Below are 17,253 nucleotides of genomic sequence, written 5' to 3'. Positions count from 1 at the left end.
TGTTCAAAACTCCTGTAGTAACTTTTGGTGTCTTGCTGTCCGTGATGAAGGTGTCAAGTAGCTGCATTAGTATGTGCAGGGCTTCTACGTGTTGGCAGGTAATGCATGGTTTGTAGATGTAGCTGAGCCTTCAAGGGCAAAACATAAGGTGTTTTTCCTGGTCTTTTTCCAGCAGTGTTAGATTTCGGGGGACAGGAGAAGCACTCCATTAAAACTGTCTCATTTTGTAAGGTTTCTACATACCTTGCTCATGAGTACCTGTGGCACCTTAATTAAAAATTGAAGGGTTATACAGGCAAAGAACTGTGAAGCTGTGTTTCCAAACTGCTGTGTGCTTGCTTTGTGTGGCTGCTTTTAATGCAAGAGTAAGAAATTTTGTCCCTGTGCTTGTGCCAGAGTAACATCTGGTCCTTTCTGTTTAAATTGAAATGCTCATGGTGGTTAACTACCAAAGATTTCTTCTCATAATACTAGTTTCTGTAGCATCTACGCACATCTTACATGAAGTGATAGCAAAATTCCTATTGGAGTTCCAGGACTATGGGGCTCTGCTTCTGTTATCTTACAAGCTCCAAAAAAACCACAGAAGCCTTAAAAACAACAACAACAAAAAAAAGCGTTTGATTAGAATCTTTTCTAGTGTTTTCTGTGGGATGATCGGCTCAGGATTTATTTGGCTCTGTAAGTGTCTTCTGGGTTGGATCCTTTCAACAAGAGTGTTGACAGCATGAAACTTTAACGTAACTTAAGCTCAAGCCACTTACTGCTTTTTAGGAATAGGAGCAACATTTTAAACTGGGGTTCAGGGATGAAAGGTAGCAATAGTCCAGACTGTGATGTGAAGGCAGTAAAAATATTTTAATAATGTTATCCATAGCTAAATATATTTGAACCTCAACTTTAAATGTAATGAATTACTGCAGTTCATGGTAGATAATGACAACAACAACGATACAAAGCCTGCAGCTAGGTCGCATCCACAAGAACAGAAGCAAGATTGACTGTACTGGAGGCAAGAGTTGGGCTTTATAAACTGATGATGCCTCAGCTTGGTATGAAATCAAAGGTGAAGTTCCTTATTCATGAGGTAATCAGGGTGCTGGAGGACAGAGACAACATCTGCCTAAATGTGACTTGACTAAGATTTCTCAGTCTTGAACACAGCGTGGTCAAGTTTGGAAGGGTCCTCTGGACTTCATCTTGTCCAACTCCATACTCAAGCAGGGCCACCTAGAGTTGGTTGCCCAGCACTACATCGGGACAGCTTTTGAGTATCTTTAAGAGGGGGACTCTGCGAACTCTCTGGGCAAGCTCTGCCAATGCTCGGTCACACAGTTAAAAAAAAAAAAAAAAAAAAAAAAAAATGTTGCCAGATGTTCATAGGGAACCTCCTGTGTTTCCATTTGTGCCAATTGTGGCTTTTCCTGTTGCTGGGCATCTCTGGAAAGAGCTTGGCTCCATCCTATTTGCTCCCTACCTCCAGGTATTTGTATAATTTTTTGAGATCCCCATCTCTTAACAAGGCTGAACAGTCCCAGTTCCCACAGCCTTTTGTCACAGAAGAAATGCTTCAGTCCCTTAATCCTCTCTGTGGCGCTCCACTGTACTCTCTACAGTATGTCCATGTCTCTCTCATACTGGGGAGCCCAGACCAAGTCAGAGTACTCCAGGTGTGGCCTCCCCAGTGCTGAGTAGAGAAGGATCACCTTCCTCCACCTGCTGGCAACACTCCTAACGCAGCTCGAGCCACCATTGGCCTTCTTTGTGGCAAGGGCATGTTGCTGGCTCATGTCCACCAGAACTTCTCCCCCAGGTCCTTTTTTTTTTTTTTTTTTTTTCAAAGCTCCTTTCCAGCTGTGTGGCACCTGCACTATATATACTGGTGCTTGGGGTTGTTCCTCCCAAGGTGCAGTGCTTCCACTTTTCTCTTGTTGAGCTTCGTGAGGTTCCCAGTGGCCCTTAAAATGGGGGCATCGTCCCCGGGTGGGCTCGAACCACCAACCTTTCGGTTAACAGCCGAATGCGCTAGCCTATTGCGCCACAGGGACTCACATTCTGCTATTTTTCAAAGAGCTAAATTCCTGATTGTGTTTGATAACTGCTGAAGGTGGTGGCTGTGTGTGTCAGCGACGTGCACAGAATGAGAGACATCCATGATTGCGACCCCAGGCTTCTCACTGCATTGGGGAACTGGAGGTTGGAGATGAGATGGTTGTTGGCCAGGTCTAAAGGTGAAGTACAAATTTTGTGGTCAATCTTAAGTCTTCATTTTTCAAAGCTTCATAGGTGTACTACCTCAAAGAAACTACCAATAAAATACGGTTTCTAGTTTCTTTTTTGTTGTTTATTTGATAAAGAAAACACAGTAAAATGTTGGCTTGAAAATGGTAGAATTGCTTTAAAAGTTTAGCAATCTCTGCAAGATTGCACTTTGGAGTGCTGCTGACAACATTGCTGGCAAAATCCTCCTGCAGCTCAACTGCAAAAGCACAAGATGATGTGTGGATAACCATTTTAGAATGAGCCTGAGTAGCTTTTTTGGAGGGGTAGGAAATACTAGGTAGGAGAAAACTGTACCTTTAGTAGTAAGAGCACGTAGCCTTCTCCTGATACGGAGTCTGACAGATAGCAACTTCCTATCTCTTCCCACAATGTTTTAATCTGTCCTTAGAGGCAGTCTGTGCTGTGTGCCTCAAAACAGTGGAGCTGGGGTCTTGCTCTGCAGCTGCTCACCCTGAGAATCCAATGGGAATGGCACGGTTCCTGCGTGCCATGGTGTTCTGGCACAAGGCAAGGGTACGGAGCAGTTTTCATCCTGAGCTGGAGCTGGAGGGTGGCTGAGGTCTGTGAGCCTGGGAGCTAAAATGTCCTCCTGAGTGGTGGAGTGTAAACATAAGGAGTGAAAAAAAGTTGCAGAGCAAACCTCGCTCAGTACAGGACCTTCTGTTTTGTAGTCAAGTATTAATAATGGTCTTTCAAATGGTTTCCATGATAATCTGTTGGAGCACTAACAGCATTCAAGCTTTGGCAGTAGTGTTTGAACTAAAAAATTATTGGTTTTCAAGACTCTGCAGGCATTACTCATGCTCATTTTCTGTGACCTAGTGTTTGAGTCAAAGCTTGGAGGAGAGAGAAGACATTAAATTAGCAGGTCGAGTTGGAAGAGACGCGTGCTTAGGCACGGAGGTCCTTTTTCAGGTCTGTGGGCTGGCTGTGATGAAGCTGTTGTCACAGCACGTTGCTCTGCTTCTAGGTGGGAACCAGCAGATGTGATGGGGCTCTTTTGTGTCAGCTCTGAATGCCTGGGCCTCACTACAAATGGAGCAAGCTGGGTGCAAGGATGGTAAATGAATAAGGATGCGAAAACCATCGACAGCACAGGTGTGGGAGTGGGTTCAGACGCTGAGTGCGGGCGGCTGGAGCAGCGCAGGACTCAGAGCTGCTGGCATAGCTGGCAAAGGGAAAAAGGGAAACTTTTGTTATTTCACAAGCATATGCATAATGAAATATGATGGGCTGAGCCAAAAGGTGAGTTTAACCATCGAATATGCAGCTTGCTACTCTTCTTCCTTTGAAGAGGAAGAAAAAGTCATCTTTCGGTCTTCTAATCTCCATTTGCCTGGAGAGGAGGGACAAACTACATGAAGCCAGAGCAATCAGAAAGAAGTGCAATGGGGTTTCTCCTGTAACTTTTAGGCAGAGAGTAGCAACACCTGAAGGCTTTCAGTGATATGCTTCCATTCTCTCACCCTTTAAAATATGAGTAGCAGTCTTGTGAAGCTGGAAAAGACTTTAAGATACCACAGTAGTCTTTCTACCCCAAGAAAGGATCAAGTAAACTCAAATCATTCATGCATTTAAAATATTATTAAGCAAAACCCAATGGTGATGATTTTATTGCTGCCACAGACGACCTCTACCACTGGTTTTGGAACCTCAACAGGGGAACGCTTTTGCTTTTGTTTGACCTTTATTTCCTTTGCTGTAAGGAGAGCACACTCCTTTCCCTGGGGCTCCCGCTGAAAGCGGTGTTTGCCAGGTGATGCTTACATGCTGACTGGAACCAAGCTGAAGATTGTTTCATTCATGAGAAGAAGCAGTTAAATTTCTCACTGGACAAGAAAGCTGCTCATTGCAAAGTGATGCCTTTTCAACGTTTTTCCATTTTTTGTGTAATCCAGTACAGAACCAGTAATGTAATCTCTCTCTGAGACTGCACCTTTCTTTCATGCCTCAGTCTCTGTGGATACGAATAGTATCAAAAAGCTTAAACCTAGTAATAGACTTAATTCTCGGTGCGACTCTAAGGAAAGCAGCTTAACTGCTTTGTACCTCGGTGGCCCTATTTTCTATACAGGGAAACATCTTTAGGGCTTCTTTGTTGTTGTTCATTAGAAGCCGAGTTTTAAGCTCAGTCACCCTGTGGTAGTCTGAATATTTCAGAATGTCTATGGTGGAGTTTTGCATCCTAGCTGAGTCCTAAAAGGCTCTGGCATTGCTGCTAGGGACGCCTGGGGGGAGGCAGGTCCTTGGGGATCATCACTGCCAGCAGCGCCCTGCTGAAGGAATTGAGTCGGTGAACTTGGAAATGCATCAAAACACATTAAGGGAAAACAAATGATGAAGACTCCCTAATTTCTCTGGCAGATGTTGTCTGAGCATTTTTTCAGCCTGTAAACCATACAATTGAAAATAGTTTCACTTCAGCTATTTAACTTCATGTTTTCTCATTTGTTCTATGCTCACACTTCTGTCCTGACCCAGGCCCGTGTGCCAGTGCTCGATGACCCTGCGTGCCTTCCCACAGCCTTTAGCCCCACCAGCACCGTGCTTTAAATCCTTTTAGAGTGGCTGCTATCAGTGTGGTAGCAACCATGTGTAAGTGATGGCCATTAGCATGGTTTCCCTATGCTCGGTGGAAAGTTCTAGGTCTATTGTAAATTTAGGAATAAAAGAATGCTTTAGGGATGTCCAATGTTCTAGGCAAGGCTGAAATTGTGAAGGGGAGAAATGACATGGTGCTGAGACAGCAGTGTAATTTAATGGCTGCTTGTCCTAGGAATACTGTCATATTTTGCAATTACTTGCAAACACCCGATTGCAGCATTGGAAGAAGGATTACTTTGATGTCTCTGTAGGGGAACTATTTAAAGCAAACTGTTGCTATCTATTACGCAAGTGGTTATGTACCTTCTAATGTTCTGCTGCCCCAATCATGCTCTAGAAACGTGCACCATGTTGAAAGAGTACTGCCTCCTCCTGCCATGCTCCAAAATCCACCCTGCACCTTCAAAACCATCAATGATAGGAGAGGGGCTGGCAGAGAAGCACTCTGCTGCTTGACCTACGTCTGTGGTGTGGACAAAGTCCACCTTGTAAGTAGCCTGCCTTTTTTTCCCCAGGATCCCCAGAAATTTGTATGGCATAACTGATGTGGGAGCAAATTAGGAAGAGAAGAAAAAAAAAAGTCCTGTGAGTGTTAAAGACAGAATTCACTCCGTTCTGCCTTCTCCAGCCCCAATTTGCTTGCAAACAGAATTGACATAAAAGTCCATTTTCAGGATTGTGCCATTGCTCAAGTGCATGTGTGCATCATATGAAAAATATCTAATCACGTGTAAAATACCTTTAAGCTGTGAACTTGTGTGTGTTCTCATGCGCTGTAACCTGTGCCTCCCTTGCAGACTTTCCTGTAGGCTTTGCAGGGGTTAGAGGAGTTTGCCACCAAGCAGAACTCTTTCCTCCAGAGCCTTTATCGTTAAAAATGACCTATTGAAAAATTCCCCTTTGCCTGTGCACAACTGATTTTTATGAAGTCCTGTCAAATCTCCTAATCCAGTTTTGGTCTTTTGGTGCAATTCACTTTTATCGCAAAGCCCAGCTCTCCAAATTTGCCAAGGAAAACACTGGGCACTATAGAAAGAACATTTTAAATGGAGCTACTTTGAGGAACCTGTTAGGAAAGTTAAAAAAAAATAAAAAGACAAAAGTCAATGTGTTTTTCATATCTTAAATATATATATATTAAAAAAATATTTTTTCAATGGTCTGATTAGAGACTAAGTGGGCCCTTGAAACCATAGTCTCTTTCCTCACTGAAATTTTATATTTCTCAGTTAATGGGGCAATTAAAGTGCTGGGATTTTTATTTAAAGACCAACATGAACATTGTAATAAGATAGCTGCAGGCATAACTAAGAAATGCTGCAAAATGAGACTGTGCAAACTGATATGAGAGAAGGACGATAGCCTGTCTTGGGCATCTGCAGCTATCCCTAACTGCAGTATGTGAGCTCTCCACAATTACTAGCCCTCTGCAGTGCTTTGAGACTTGCTAAGTCACTGCAAGACTTCTAGAAGCATTTAAGTGGCAAAATTGCTTCAGAGGATTTGGATACAAACTAGTGTGAAATCCCCCAGGGAGACAAAGAATCCTGCAGCTTTAACTAACATGCCTGAGGTCTCACAGGGTGAAGCCAGCCAGTTCTGTTCTTCTAGTATGGTATTGGTAGATTCTCAAAAGTTCAGTGATGAGATATATAAACTTCACTTAGGGGCACTTGGAGTATGGGGAAACAGGGATTATGGCTTGACCCAGGAGCCATTAGTTTTTGTAGCCAAGGGTGGTTGTGTACTGTTGTTATAGCACTATGGTTTTGGGTAAGAGAGAGGATGTTATGCTTCCTCTAGATTAAAGCAGATCCCAGTTACAATTTTGCTCTTGGAAAGAAAGGTGTATAGATAATGTGCTGGATGTACAGCTTGATGTATGCTCGTTCAGTGGGCTCATCTTACCAAATGATCCTAACGTTGATATAGGGTTTCCTTGCCCCTCTCCTCTGTCTGTCTGTCTATCTATCTATCTATCTATCTATATATTCTTGGTGGCTGTAACGAGCAGTGACTTAAAATTTTTACAAACTCTTGATAAAAATGAAGTGTCTGCAGTGTTGTGCCTGCACTACTGTCTGAGGTTCCTGGTTGACATTTACCTTGTAAGTAATGTCAGTTTGATCTACTGAACACAGTGTTTACCGATATCATGTAATTTTGGATTTTTCTTTAGCCTATCTGATGATGATGTGTCAAACTCTTTGAAAACCTGCATCATTTCCCTTACTGCGTTTTTGCCCCAAAGAAGGAAATCAGATTTTCCTCTTTCCAATAAACAGTGTTTAAAAATATTTAATTCTGCCAGCTACCTTCTGGCCAACCTCAGTTAAGGACAGGCTTCTGACTACTCATGTGTAGCCATTTGTCCCTTATTTGATCTATTTTGTACAGTTACATGAAATTCTGAAGGATATAAAATCGTTAGCAGGCCTTTCAGTCCCAGTTCTGCTCTCTGGTTCGTGCCTCTTGGCTGCACATTGATTAAAATATGCTTTCATTCTTTCTCAATGGAATACTGTAGCATCTTTCTACTGCACTGACTTGAACTTGTGTGTGTATAGCTGGCCTCCAGATCTTCCTACTTGCCTTTCTGGATACTGATACAGCACTGTAACTTCTCGACTTCATGGAATTTTGGAAAAAAAAAAAAAGTGTGTGAGAATGTAGGACTCCCACAGCTTCACAATTCTTGTTATGACGTAAAACTCAATAGTCATCTTGAACATTTAAATTAAAAGCAATGTCTTAGCCTTGCTGACCACTGTCCTCTCACAGGTGTCTGAAATCTTGCTTTTCTATCATGCAGTAACACAAAAGCTTGTAGGTTTTCCCTTTCATAAGCTAGACAAAATATCTCAGCAAAGCTCCCGGAAGTCCTGCACATGTAGCTGTAGCTTATAGATGGAGAAATTAAATTCTTGTATACTTGTTGGCTTCAGGCTTACACAAGCATATTTTCTTTATCTTAGTAAGCATGTTAAAAATTACACCTTTAGTTAATCTGGTTTAAGCAGACCATGTAGAAAAGGCCAGGGATGGAGCACAAAGAACGACTTCCTTAAGACTGAACAAAAATGATGACTTTATCCTGTAGTGACTGAATGGCTCCAGCTGGCTTTTGTTGTGCAGTACAAGAAACCTCTGTGTGAAGCGGTGTCAGAACTAAGAGGCTGGCTGGTGTGTTCCCTTTCTCAGTGCACTGCTCCGTGTGACTTCCTGGATGCTCTGAAAATTACAGTAAAATCGTAGCTGAGAAAGTGACTTCCACAAAGAATAACTTGCTACAATAGACAGATCGTTACAAAGCAAGGGAATTCTGGAGGGGGAAAAAAAAGTCATTATTAATTACAGAGTAAACTGAATGCCATGAAAAAAGCAGCAAGGAAGAGAGAGCAGGACTGTTTTTAGACCAAATGCTTTTCGAAGTCTCTTCCATAAGATGGCAGCAGCTTATTTTGTGAACTTGGCTGGGAGGCTGATGTGAAAGGGGAGCTGCAGGAAGCCCTAGCAACAGGCATTCATTCTTCTTCTTCATCTCTACTTGTTTGGTACATGTCCGCTATGGTTGTCTTCATAGATTAGTCAGGAACCTTGCTTCATGTGATAAAATATTTTCTGATATTTGATGCAGAGGTGATTTTATATACCTATATTTATATACTTTTTAATACAGGCAGGGATGCTAAAAGACAAACTGCAAGAGACTCATTAGTATCAAATTACTCTTCAGCATGCACAGCAATGAAGTGTGCAGAGTGCAGGGGAAAGTTACTCTTTTGCCCTATTTTGGATTGTTTTTGAAGTGTTCCACTTCACGTGGTTATTTTGTTAATAACTGCGCAAAGCAGCTTGAGCTTTGTGAGCAGGAGAGGTAGAAGAACAGCTGGGATTTTCTCCCTCAAAACCTGGACATCTGTTTAATGCCACAGTCAAGCCAAACACATTTTCTTTTGAAGGAGGGGATTGTGGAGAGGTGGATTATTATTAATTTGCATAACAGAAGGCAGTTGAAGGGAAAATATTTAAGAGGAATGATTTTCTGAAATATTTTTACATAAAGAATTTTATATTTCAGGTATTTTCATTTTCCTGTCTAAATGTTTTCCATGTTTTCAGTGACACCCCCAATCGCATGTGCAATACATTTTTATGCAGGTTGGCTCTCTCCTGTTCTTCTGATGTATTTTTACCTCTGCACTTGGGTATCAAACACTCCTCACATTAGTACCAAATATTTAATAGTCATACACTGCTCCAATACCCTCTAACAGAAGGTTCTATTTAAGTGCAAATTATGATTTTTTTTTTCTCAGTGTTTTTTCTTGTTCTGAATTGCTGGATAACATGGGAGGAGCTAAAAGCAACCTATTTTTGGCTTTCCCTGGTGCTTACATTTACTGGCTAATGTTAGTCATCTGTTTGTGTTTCCTGTGTCCCATTAGAATCCAATCCATCAAGGGCACAGGCATTGCAGTAACAAAGTTGTAAGCTTGAAAAGTGGGAGGAATAAAACTCTGTGGTATTTGCCTTTCACTCATTTGTAAATAGAACTGCCTGACTGCTGTGATTCTGATTTCTGCGTTGGTGGAATAAGACGTTAGAGCAGAGTCTGGAGGGGTCCATCACAAGCCAGATCCCACATTGATCCTTCCTCCTCTCTTTCAATTCACCTCTAACTTGCTGAGCACCCCAGGACTGGATCTTGTCTGGAAGTAAATGGGCCAAACATAGCAAGTGGGAGTGGTTTCCCCAGGCATCCTGGGAAAGAGATGCACCCAAATTACGGATGATGGGAGTATGATGACCTAATCCTGGAGGAGAATCTGGGAGTTTAGAGGCTGAGAGTATCTCTTAAATCTCAGACCTGCTTTTCTACTGAAAATAGCAGCCGAGATGGGTTGCTTTATTCCTTTTTCCTTTCTCTGTGCCTCAACTTCAATTGTGCCTCAACTTCAACTAGGAAAAGACGGACTTTCAGCTCTCAAATTTTGGCCAGTGGTAAAGTTTAAAGTGCCTGAAGAAGTTATGCTTGGCAAGAAATGCAATACTTTAAGGGGTCATTTCATTGTTACTGGTCTGCAGTGTGTGCTGCCTGATTTATACCAAGGAGACTCCTGGAATGTGTCCTGGTGACTTCTTTCTTTCTTTCCAATTAACTTCAGGGAAATAAAAAGAGAGATGAAAGCAAGTTATTTGAATAACATTTAAGATGTTTTATTTATTCTAGAAAGGTTCAAATTCTTTCCAAGAGTTCTCTTCCATTCTCAGAAAGCAGCCTTTTTCACCTCTAATTGTTTGTATTGTGATAGCATCCAGAGGCTCTGGTCAGGGTGGCTCCAGAGGGCTTGGGGAAACAAACTGGGTGAAATGAAATGGAAAAGTAAATGAGAGCAGTTCAGAGTGTACAGGGAACACTGGACGTACGAGGCTGGCTTGCGGCACTGAGCACAAGAGCAGATCAACATGGGGCTGGAGGCTGAAAGGGGAGGACTGAGTTCAAAGCGAAGTCTCCGGTTTATCCAGGTTAGATGGAGTGGAGGAGGCTGAGGAGCGTGGCCCAACATCTAGCTATGTGTTAGCCTAAGGATGGGGCTTTTCACGGCTGCCTGAAGCACTTTGTCTTTGTGCAAAGTTGTGTTACAGAACAAATTAATGATAATGATTTTGGTTAGCAACTAATTCCTTAGGGCAAATGGCTTTAAGTCAGTTGTGTATCAGATGTTGCCACATAGTACTTCGATTTGGTGTTTAGCCACAAATAACTCATGACAATATTTTTGTATTATAATACACCATAATTTACTCCTAGCAAGCATGTAATTCCTAAGAGACAGAGCGGCATTTGGCCTATATGTTCTTTGGTCTGCTTTTTATTGAATCCAACACAATGGGTGCAGCTGAATGATTTAATGTCATCCTGAGAGAATTTACACAGGCTGCTGAAAAAGAAAACAGGCCATGGAAGTAATTTGTAACTAAATGTGTTCATAAATATAGGGCCACAATGTACACAGAGTTTGTATAATGCTGTCCCCTGCTGAACTTTTCAATGGTCTTGGATACTTACCCCCCGTGCAATAAGGAAGAAAGCATCCTGTAGGGTGAATTCCGTTATGTAGTAAATTCTGTGAAATGCTCTCCTCATGTCAGGCAGGTGGAAGCTCAGCATTCCAGGACAGCTCAGGAGAAAGAAGAAATTCACGCTAAGCATGAAGGTATTCTGTTTATTGATATGCTGGTTTGAAGCACAAGCGAGAAATCCAAGAAATCTGCTAAGATCTCCCTCCTAGGTGGAGGTTTCAAGACTCCTGCCTATCAAAACAAGCAGTTTGCTTGTTCACTGAGCGTTCTCAGGGGGAAAACGCAGTCACGGAGCTATCGATAGCTTTTCTGTCCGCTGGCCTGCAGTGATGCATGTTGGGACTTGGTACAAATATGAGTATTCCTGTGACAAGATCCCGACGTGACACCAGTGCTAGGGACTGACTTCATTGCAGCAAAATCAATACAAAGCCAGGGTTTTCCTTGATAAGCCCAGTTATATGCTGGACCATGTAAAAGGGTGGTGCTTGCTTTATTAGGGTATAGAAATAGCTTGCTCGGTCACCCCGACTTGCATCACTTCTAGTAAACTGACTTAGTTTTGATTTTGAAGGGATTATACTTTAAAGTTGTCAGTTTTCAACTCCAAAAGTTTAACTTTTTATTTACTGAAGAAGCCATGTGGTTCCTTGCATTAGGATGCTCATTAATTCTGCTGTATTTTAGCTGTCAGAAACCTACTGAAAAGGGTTCAGAAAATTTCCTTGCCAGCTATTTCAGTGTACTTTAGACAATTTATTTTATTATGCTTCTAGCTTATTTTATTTAAACTTATACTTGAATGATTTCCTGAACATGGGCCTAAATAAATCATTTTTATTTCAAAAACAATGCAAGCAACTTCAACCAATACTCAGAAAGATATTGCTAAGCAAGTGTAATGCTTCCTGTATGGCTTCTCTCTTGAAATTGTCCCTACAGCAATGCTAAATAAGATTTTTTTGGGGGAGTAAAATTGTCCCTAGAGCTGTAATAGGATCTGCCAGTTAGCAATCTTGTAGCCCCTGAATCCCAGTCAGTGCCAGGGGGCTTGGTGTGAGCTTAAGGATGTGTATGGGGTGGATTTTGCTGCAAGGTGGAGGCTGCGGTCAGAAGTCAGGGACAAAATGGACTTAATGAAAGGTGAGATCTCTTGCAACACATCCTGCCCGGGGTCTGGTACTCACATCTGTGAGGGCTCAAGCAGCTCACTGTCTGCTGCTGTTCTAGTGTTTTAAGATGGTTAAAGGCTGGGCCAAAGAGACAAAACACAAACAGGAGTTTTCTTCCCCTGGTTGCATCCATACAGGCGGATGCTGTTTAAAATGCCTGTTCTTTGAGAAAGTGGTACCAATAAAATACGTCCCAGTAAGAAGCCAATTTATGTACCAGAAATGACTACATGTGTTACATAATTAGAATACCTGCCCCGACTCCTGAAATCCATCACCGTTGGGCCTGCTTTTAATCTCGTGTCGTCTCTCCAGCTTATGAGATGAAATGTAGCTGGGGAGCGTTATGAGAACCAGATGGAGGGCCTGGCTGGAGGGCTGGCAGGCTTGGAGACTACCTTGGCCTGTTCAGATCACAGCATGCTGTGTACCCTTGAATGATACCTTAATCCATGATAAAGACAGACAGCTCACTTTTCCAAAATCAAAACCATATCCATCAATGGTAACCCACTTCCAACGCAGCACAGGCTACTACTGCTTGGATATAGGTAGTCTGGAACAGCTTGACATAGGCAGAGCTGGATGGCTACACATGGATAAGATAAAATCATTCAGCTACCTAATAAATAAATTTGAAAGATATTCTAAGATGATACAAATTCAAGTAGTAACTTGATCTATTATCCCAGAGGGATGTTTGCTCCACCTTTCAGTCACTGGATCCTGATTTATGGTACACATTTCTAGGCTTTATTTTTTAAAGAAAGAAAACGTTTAAAATATAGCTGGTTGACCTATATCTCTCTGCCCAGCTAGCTTCATGCTGCTTAAATTAATACTACTTGTCCAAAAATGTAGTTGAATGGATAGGTTTTTAAGTCAGCAAGGATTCAGTTTAGGTAACTAAATGTTATTCCTACATGGTAAAATACCAGTAGAAGTAAAGTCAATAAACTCTAAAGGCAAATACACTAAAGAATTCTTATGCATCACGATTTTCCTCTTGCCATCGAGGGAGAAGATTGTATTTTATACAGGAACTGAGATGTTTCCCTTTCTGTAGTCCTGTGTGGATTTAACTAAAGCAGCAACTAAGAGAAACAAGACGTTTCATAAAGAAAGCCTTGTTGATAATTATAGAGTGGTTGTAAGCCTATGTTCATAGCCTTTATTTTTCTTGTTCAGAACTTTATTATGAATCTTTAAGTTTCAAATGACTTTTGATACTTTGCATGTGTGAGACAGGTTTTAGGTAAATAAACACGACTTATTATTTTGGGATAATACTTCAAATATATATTTTAAACGGTGTGTTCTTTGTTTGACCACATATGACTCTTATAAATCTATAAGCTAACTGTTCTAAACCAGATTATCAGATTGTAAATACGAGAGGACAGAGCAAAAGAGAGAAATAAATGCTGTTTCTAGTGATCAGTTCTAACTCTAGCAAATCAGCCTTACGTTAAACAGGTGCAAATTATTTATTGGTTATTCAAAGTTTTCATCATGGTCAGAGTTAGAAAAATTAATCATAACAGCATAAAAATTGTGTGTTCATTTGTCTAATTACTTTTATGCAAACATAAATATAACCTGTAAGAGACTTTGACAGCTCTCTTTTGAGCAATCTGCTGTGTTTTTTTTTTATCTTCCATGTGTTTGATTAGGAGTAGAAATCAGTTGATGAAAATGTGAAACTTAGCTTACCAAGTTCTGTCCTTACAAAGATAAAATATCTTTTTGGCTAGGATTTTGCCTGCTGCTTTTTTAATATCTCCTGAACTCCAGTGGTGTCCTTGTTATAATGTAGCCCTGCAGATGTGAACAATTTTCTAGTAGTAGCAACTTTCAAATGTAAGGCATTCATTGATCTGGAAGAAAAAACGTTAATCTGTGCAATGGCTTTTCTTTACAGGTAGTGTTCTCTTTGGTAAACAATTTACATTAAACAATATATTCTGCTGAACACCAAGCATACGACTCATGCAAGCCTGTACTCTGTGTTATATATCATAGTGTTTGAAGTACTTTGCGTGCTAGGGAATTATTTTCACGAAGCATTGCTTCAGAAGGCTGTGTACCTCAGAACAGCATGTTTTGAAACTTCTGAAGGCTTAACAAAAGACCCTCAATCCACCAGAAGGGTGTGAGCTGACCGTAACAGCTTGCAGTGCTGCTACTTATAGCATTTGATGGATATCCAGATATAAGCTTCACAGATTTTTCTTTGCTACAATCTTTTATCTTTTTTTTTTCTCTCCAGAACTAGTAGCAAAATTAATCAGACCAGTCTTAGAGTTCATATTTAAAAATTTTAAATTTCAGAGAGCCAGGCCTTAAGCAGTATTCCTTCTGTTTTGCACTAGTAGTATCTCCATTTGCATACGATATTGTGTATTTTTCTGATTTACTGTTTTAGTCAAGGAAGGAGAAAAACATTCAAAGCATGTTCTAAGTTATAACAAGTAAGGTTACTAATTTTTGACATGCTGAAAAGCCAAGAACCTGTAGTCTGTCTGGTTCAGATTTGCTCTATCCCAAGGTGATATGCTGCTCCTTATTCACACTTTATTTGGAATTCCAGACATTTAAACTATGTTATTCTGCTAGTGTATACAATGCATTTATTTTATTAGGCATAGTTGCTTTGTTATTTAATGCCACCCAGCATTTTCAAGGTGGCTTAGACTATAAGCAAAAGGGCAGTGTCAACTACTAACATCTACAACTTAAAACAGACACGATACAGCAAAGGGAAAAACATTAATCATCAGATGCTTGAGTACCAGCAGTGAAAGTTGCCCTTGCATGGTAAGACAAATCTAAAAAGCAGTCATCTCTTTGTTTCAGTCTCACCTCTTGGTAAGCCTTCAAGCAGCAGGTGGCCTTCTGATAATAGCTTTGCACAGAGGAAAGTGGTAGCAGAGTACCTCTGGAAGGGTGGCTCATACCCAAACCACATGATGTTGTCCTACCATAGAAGATCTGCCAGCAGGAGGCAGACCCCTGGTAGCAATTTATATTGTGCTGCCCGAGGAAGGGGAGCTATGAGTGGCATCAGGTGTGGAGGCTCACAGGGCCACAGCTAAAACTGGTCTCGTTTTATATTTGCAGCTGCACTGTCTGTGCATTGAAGGGACATTTTGTATGTCTTAAGGCGACGCTGAAGGCAGAGATGGTGGGGATGTGGGTGTGTTAGCAGTCTCCTCTGAGTCTGTGTTAATGTTTTCTGCCTGTCACTTGCTTCATATACAATATATTTCAACGTGAAGAGCCTAGCTAGAGTAAATTGTTCCACAAAGAAGAAAGCAAAGCTTTTCACCATCTAATCAATATTTCCTTAAGACGTGCCAATGTTTACTGAGCACAAGTATGGTCTTTCTGCTATAAATCATGTCATTTCTGACCCTAAACCTTCCCTGCCCAGATGGCCTCTCTCCTGATGAGTGACGTTTAGGACTGGAATATTTGTGTTTAGGACAGGGACAGTGTGTGTGCTACAAAGCACATACTTGGGTGCTGTGCAGATAGTAATTGCTGAGTTACTCATGATGGTAATTCTTGGGAAATTCAGAATGCTTCAGTACATATGACAGATTCCTGGATTTTGACCAAGAGGGTATTATTTATAATAAACATCAGTATTTTTGCCATCCACTGCAGCTAACTACTATCTTGGAGGAACATTAGTTTGTGCACTTGTGTTGCACACAGACATATACAAAGTCTAGCTTTCTCTTGAAAAAGCTTGCTGTTTTGGTAACTAACTAAATGAATAAACATACAATCTTTCAGGAGCTGGCAGAACAGCATCTAGTTCTGATTACCCTCTTTGTTTCCCTCCACCCTCTGGCTCTCACCATAATTGAAGACAACTGCTCTGGCCACTCAGCTCAGCATCTGCAAGATGAAGTTATACATCTCAGAATTAAGGTCTCCAGACATGGCACCCAGTTGCCAGCACATTTCTTACTCTCTGGTATGCTTTGGGCCTCAGCTTTGGCCTCAGAGCTGTCTACTTGTCTCTGAGACTGCTGCTGATGCTCTTCTAGCCATGGTGGATAGCTCTGGATTCCTGTGATGATCTCTATAATATTATGCAGAGGAAAAAGAACAGGGAATGTTGTGAGAGACAATTATATGGAGGTAACAGTAAGCTCATTTTACTTGCAAACTCATCCAGAGCAACCAGATTATTCTCAGAGCTTATGCCCCACATTTTTCTGTGACATAGATGTGAACTGAAGAGCACTCTCTGCCATTGTGCCCTGCTTAAGAGTACCTGTTATTTCTGTAGCAACAGCAATTTATATTTTATTTTATTTTATTTTAGTGGAACAGTATTACCAGAAAATTGTTAACATTTGCATGGAGAAGGTTAACTCTTTTAAGTGGCTTCATGCCATTAAGTAGGAATGTAACCACTCCAGTATAGCAGTTTGTCCATGGAGAGGAAAAATAGCCCTTCAAAACCCTGGCACCAGTTCCACATTAGAGCTAAATTACTGTAGCAGATTGAAATGACAAGACTCACATTTTTAAATGAGCATGTAAATGAGGCATGTGCCCAGATTGGCATGGGACAGGAATCCTAATTTGCACATACGCCTTGGGATTTGTGCACACACACAAAAGCAATTAAAAAATAATCTGGCAGAGCATATATAATACAAGGCTGAAGGGCTGAGTTTAATATTCTTACACCAGGGGTGTGTGAGAAGACCTAAGCAGTCTTTAAATATTCAGTGTTTTCTTTAATAGGCAGCACCAGGACAGCTGAGGACAGCTGATCACAAATAATCAAGGAAGCCTGTTGCAGCATCTCCACTCTGATTACTTCATATACTCAAAACTTCGGTAATTGGCCAAGTTGAAAACTTTTTTTTTTTTTTTTCAGGTGAAATCCATATATTTCTCAATGAAAAGGAGGGGTTTTATTAGTTCACTAACATCAGTCTGTCTGACATCATTATATTTTATTGTTATAGAATCTGACTTCCAAATATGATTGCACAGTGAAATAATCATATGTGTGATTTAGTAGAAAGCTGTGAATGGAGGACTAGAGCTTCATCAATCTGTGTATGAGCACAGATGAAGT

General features: G+C 41.0%; 1 non-coding gene across 1 annotated transcript; it reads right to left on the bottom strand.

Moving 5' to 3' along the window:
- Window positions 1-1,974: 1,974 nt before the first annotated feature.
- TRNAN-GUU (transfer RNA asparagine (anticodon GUU)) lies at window positions 1,975-2,048 on the bottom strand. The gene has a single exon. It is a non-coding gene; the product is annotated as a tRNA-Asn (tRNA).
- Between the last annotated feature and the right edge of the window lie 15,205 nt (window positions 2,049-17,253).

Source organism: Cygnus atratus, chromosome 2 (genome assembly GCF_013377495.2).
Source record: "Cygnus atratus isolate AKBS03 ecotype Queensland, Australia chromosome 2, CAtr_DNAZoo_HiC_assembly, whole genome shotgun sequence".
NCBI lineage: Eukaryota > Metazoa > Chordata > Aves > Anseriformes > Anatidae > Cygnus > Cygnus atratus.
This window is presented reverse-complemented; position numbering and strand designations above follow the sequence as displayed.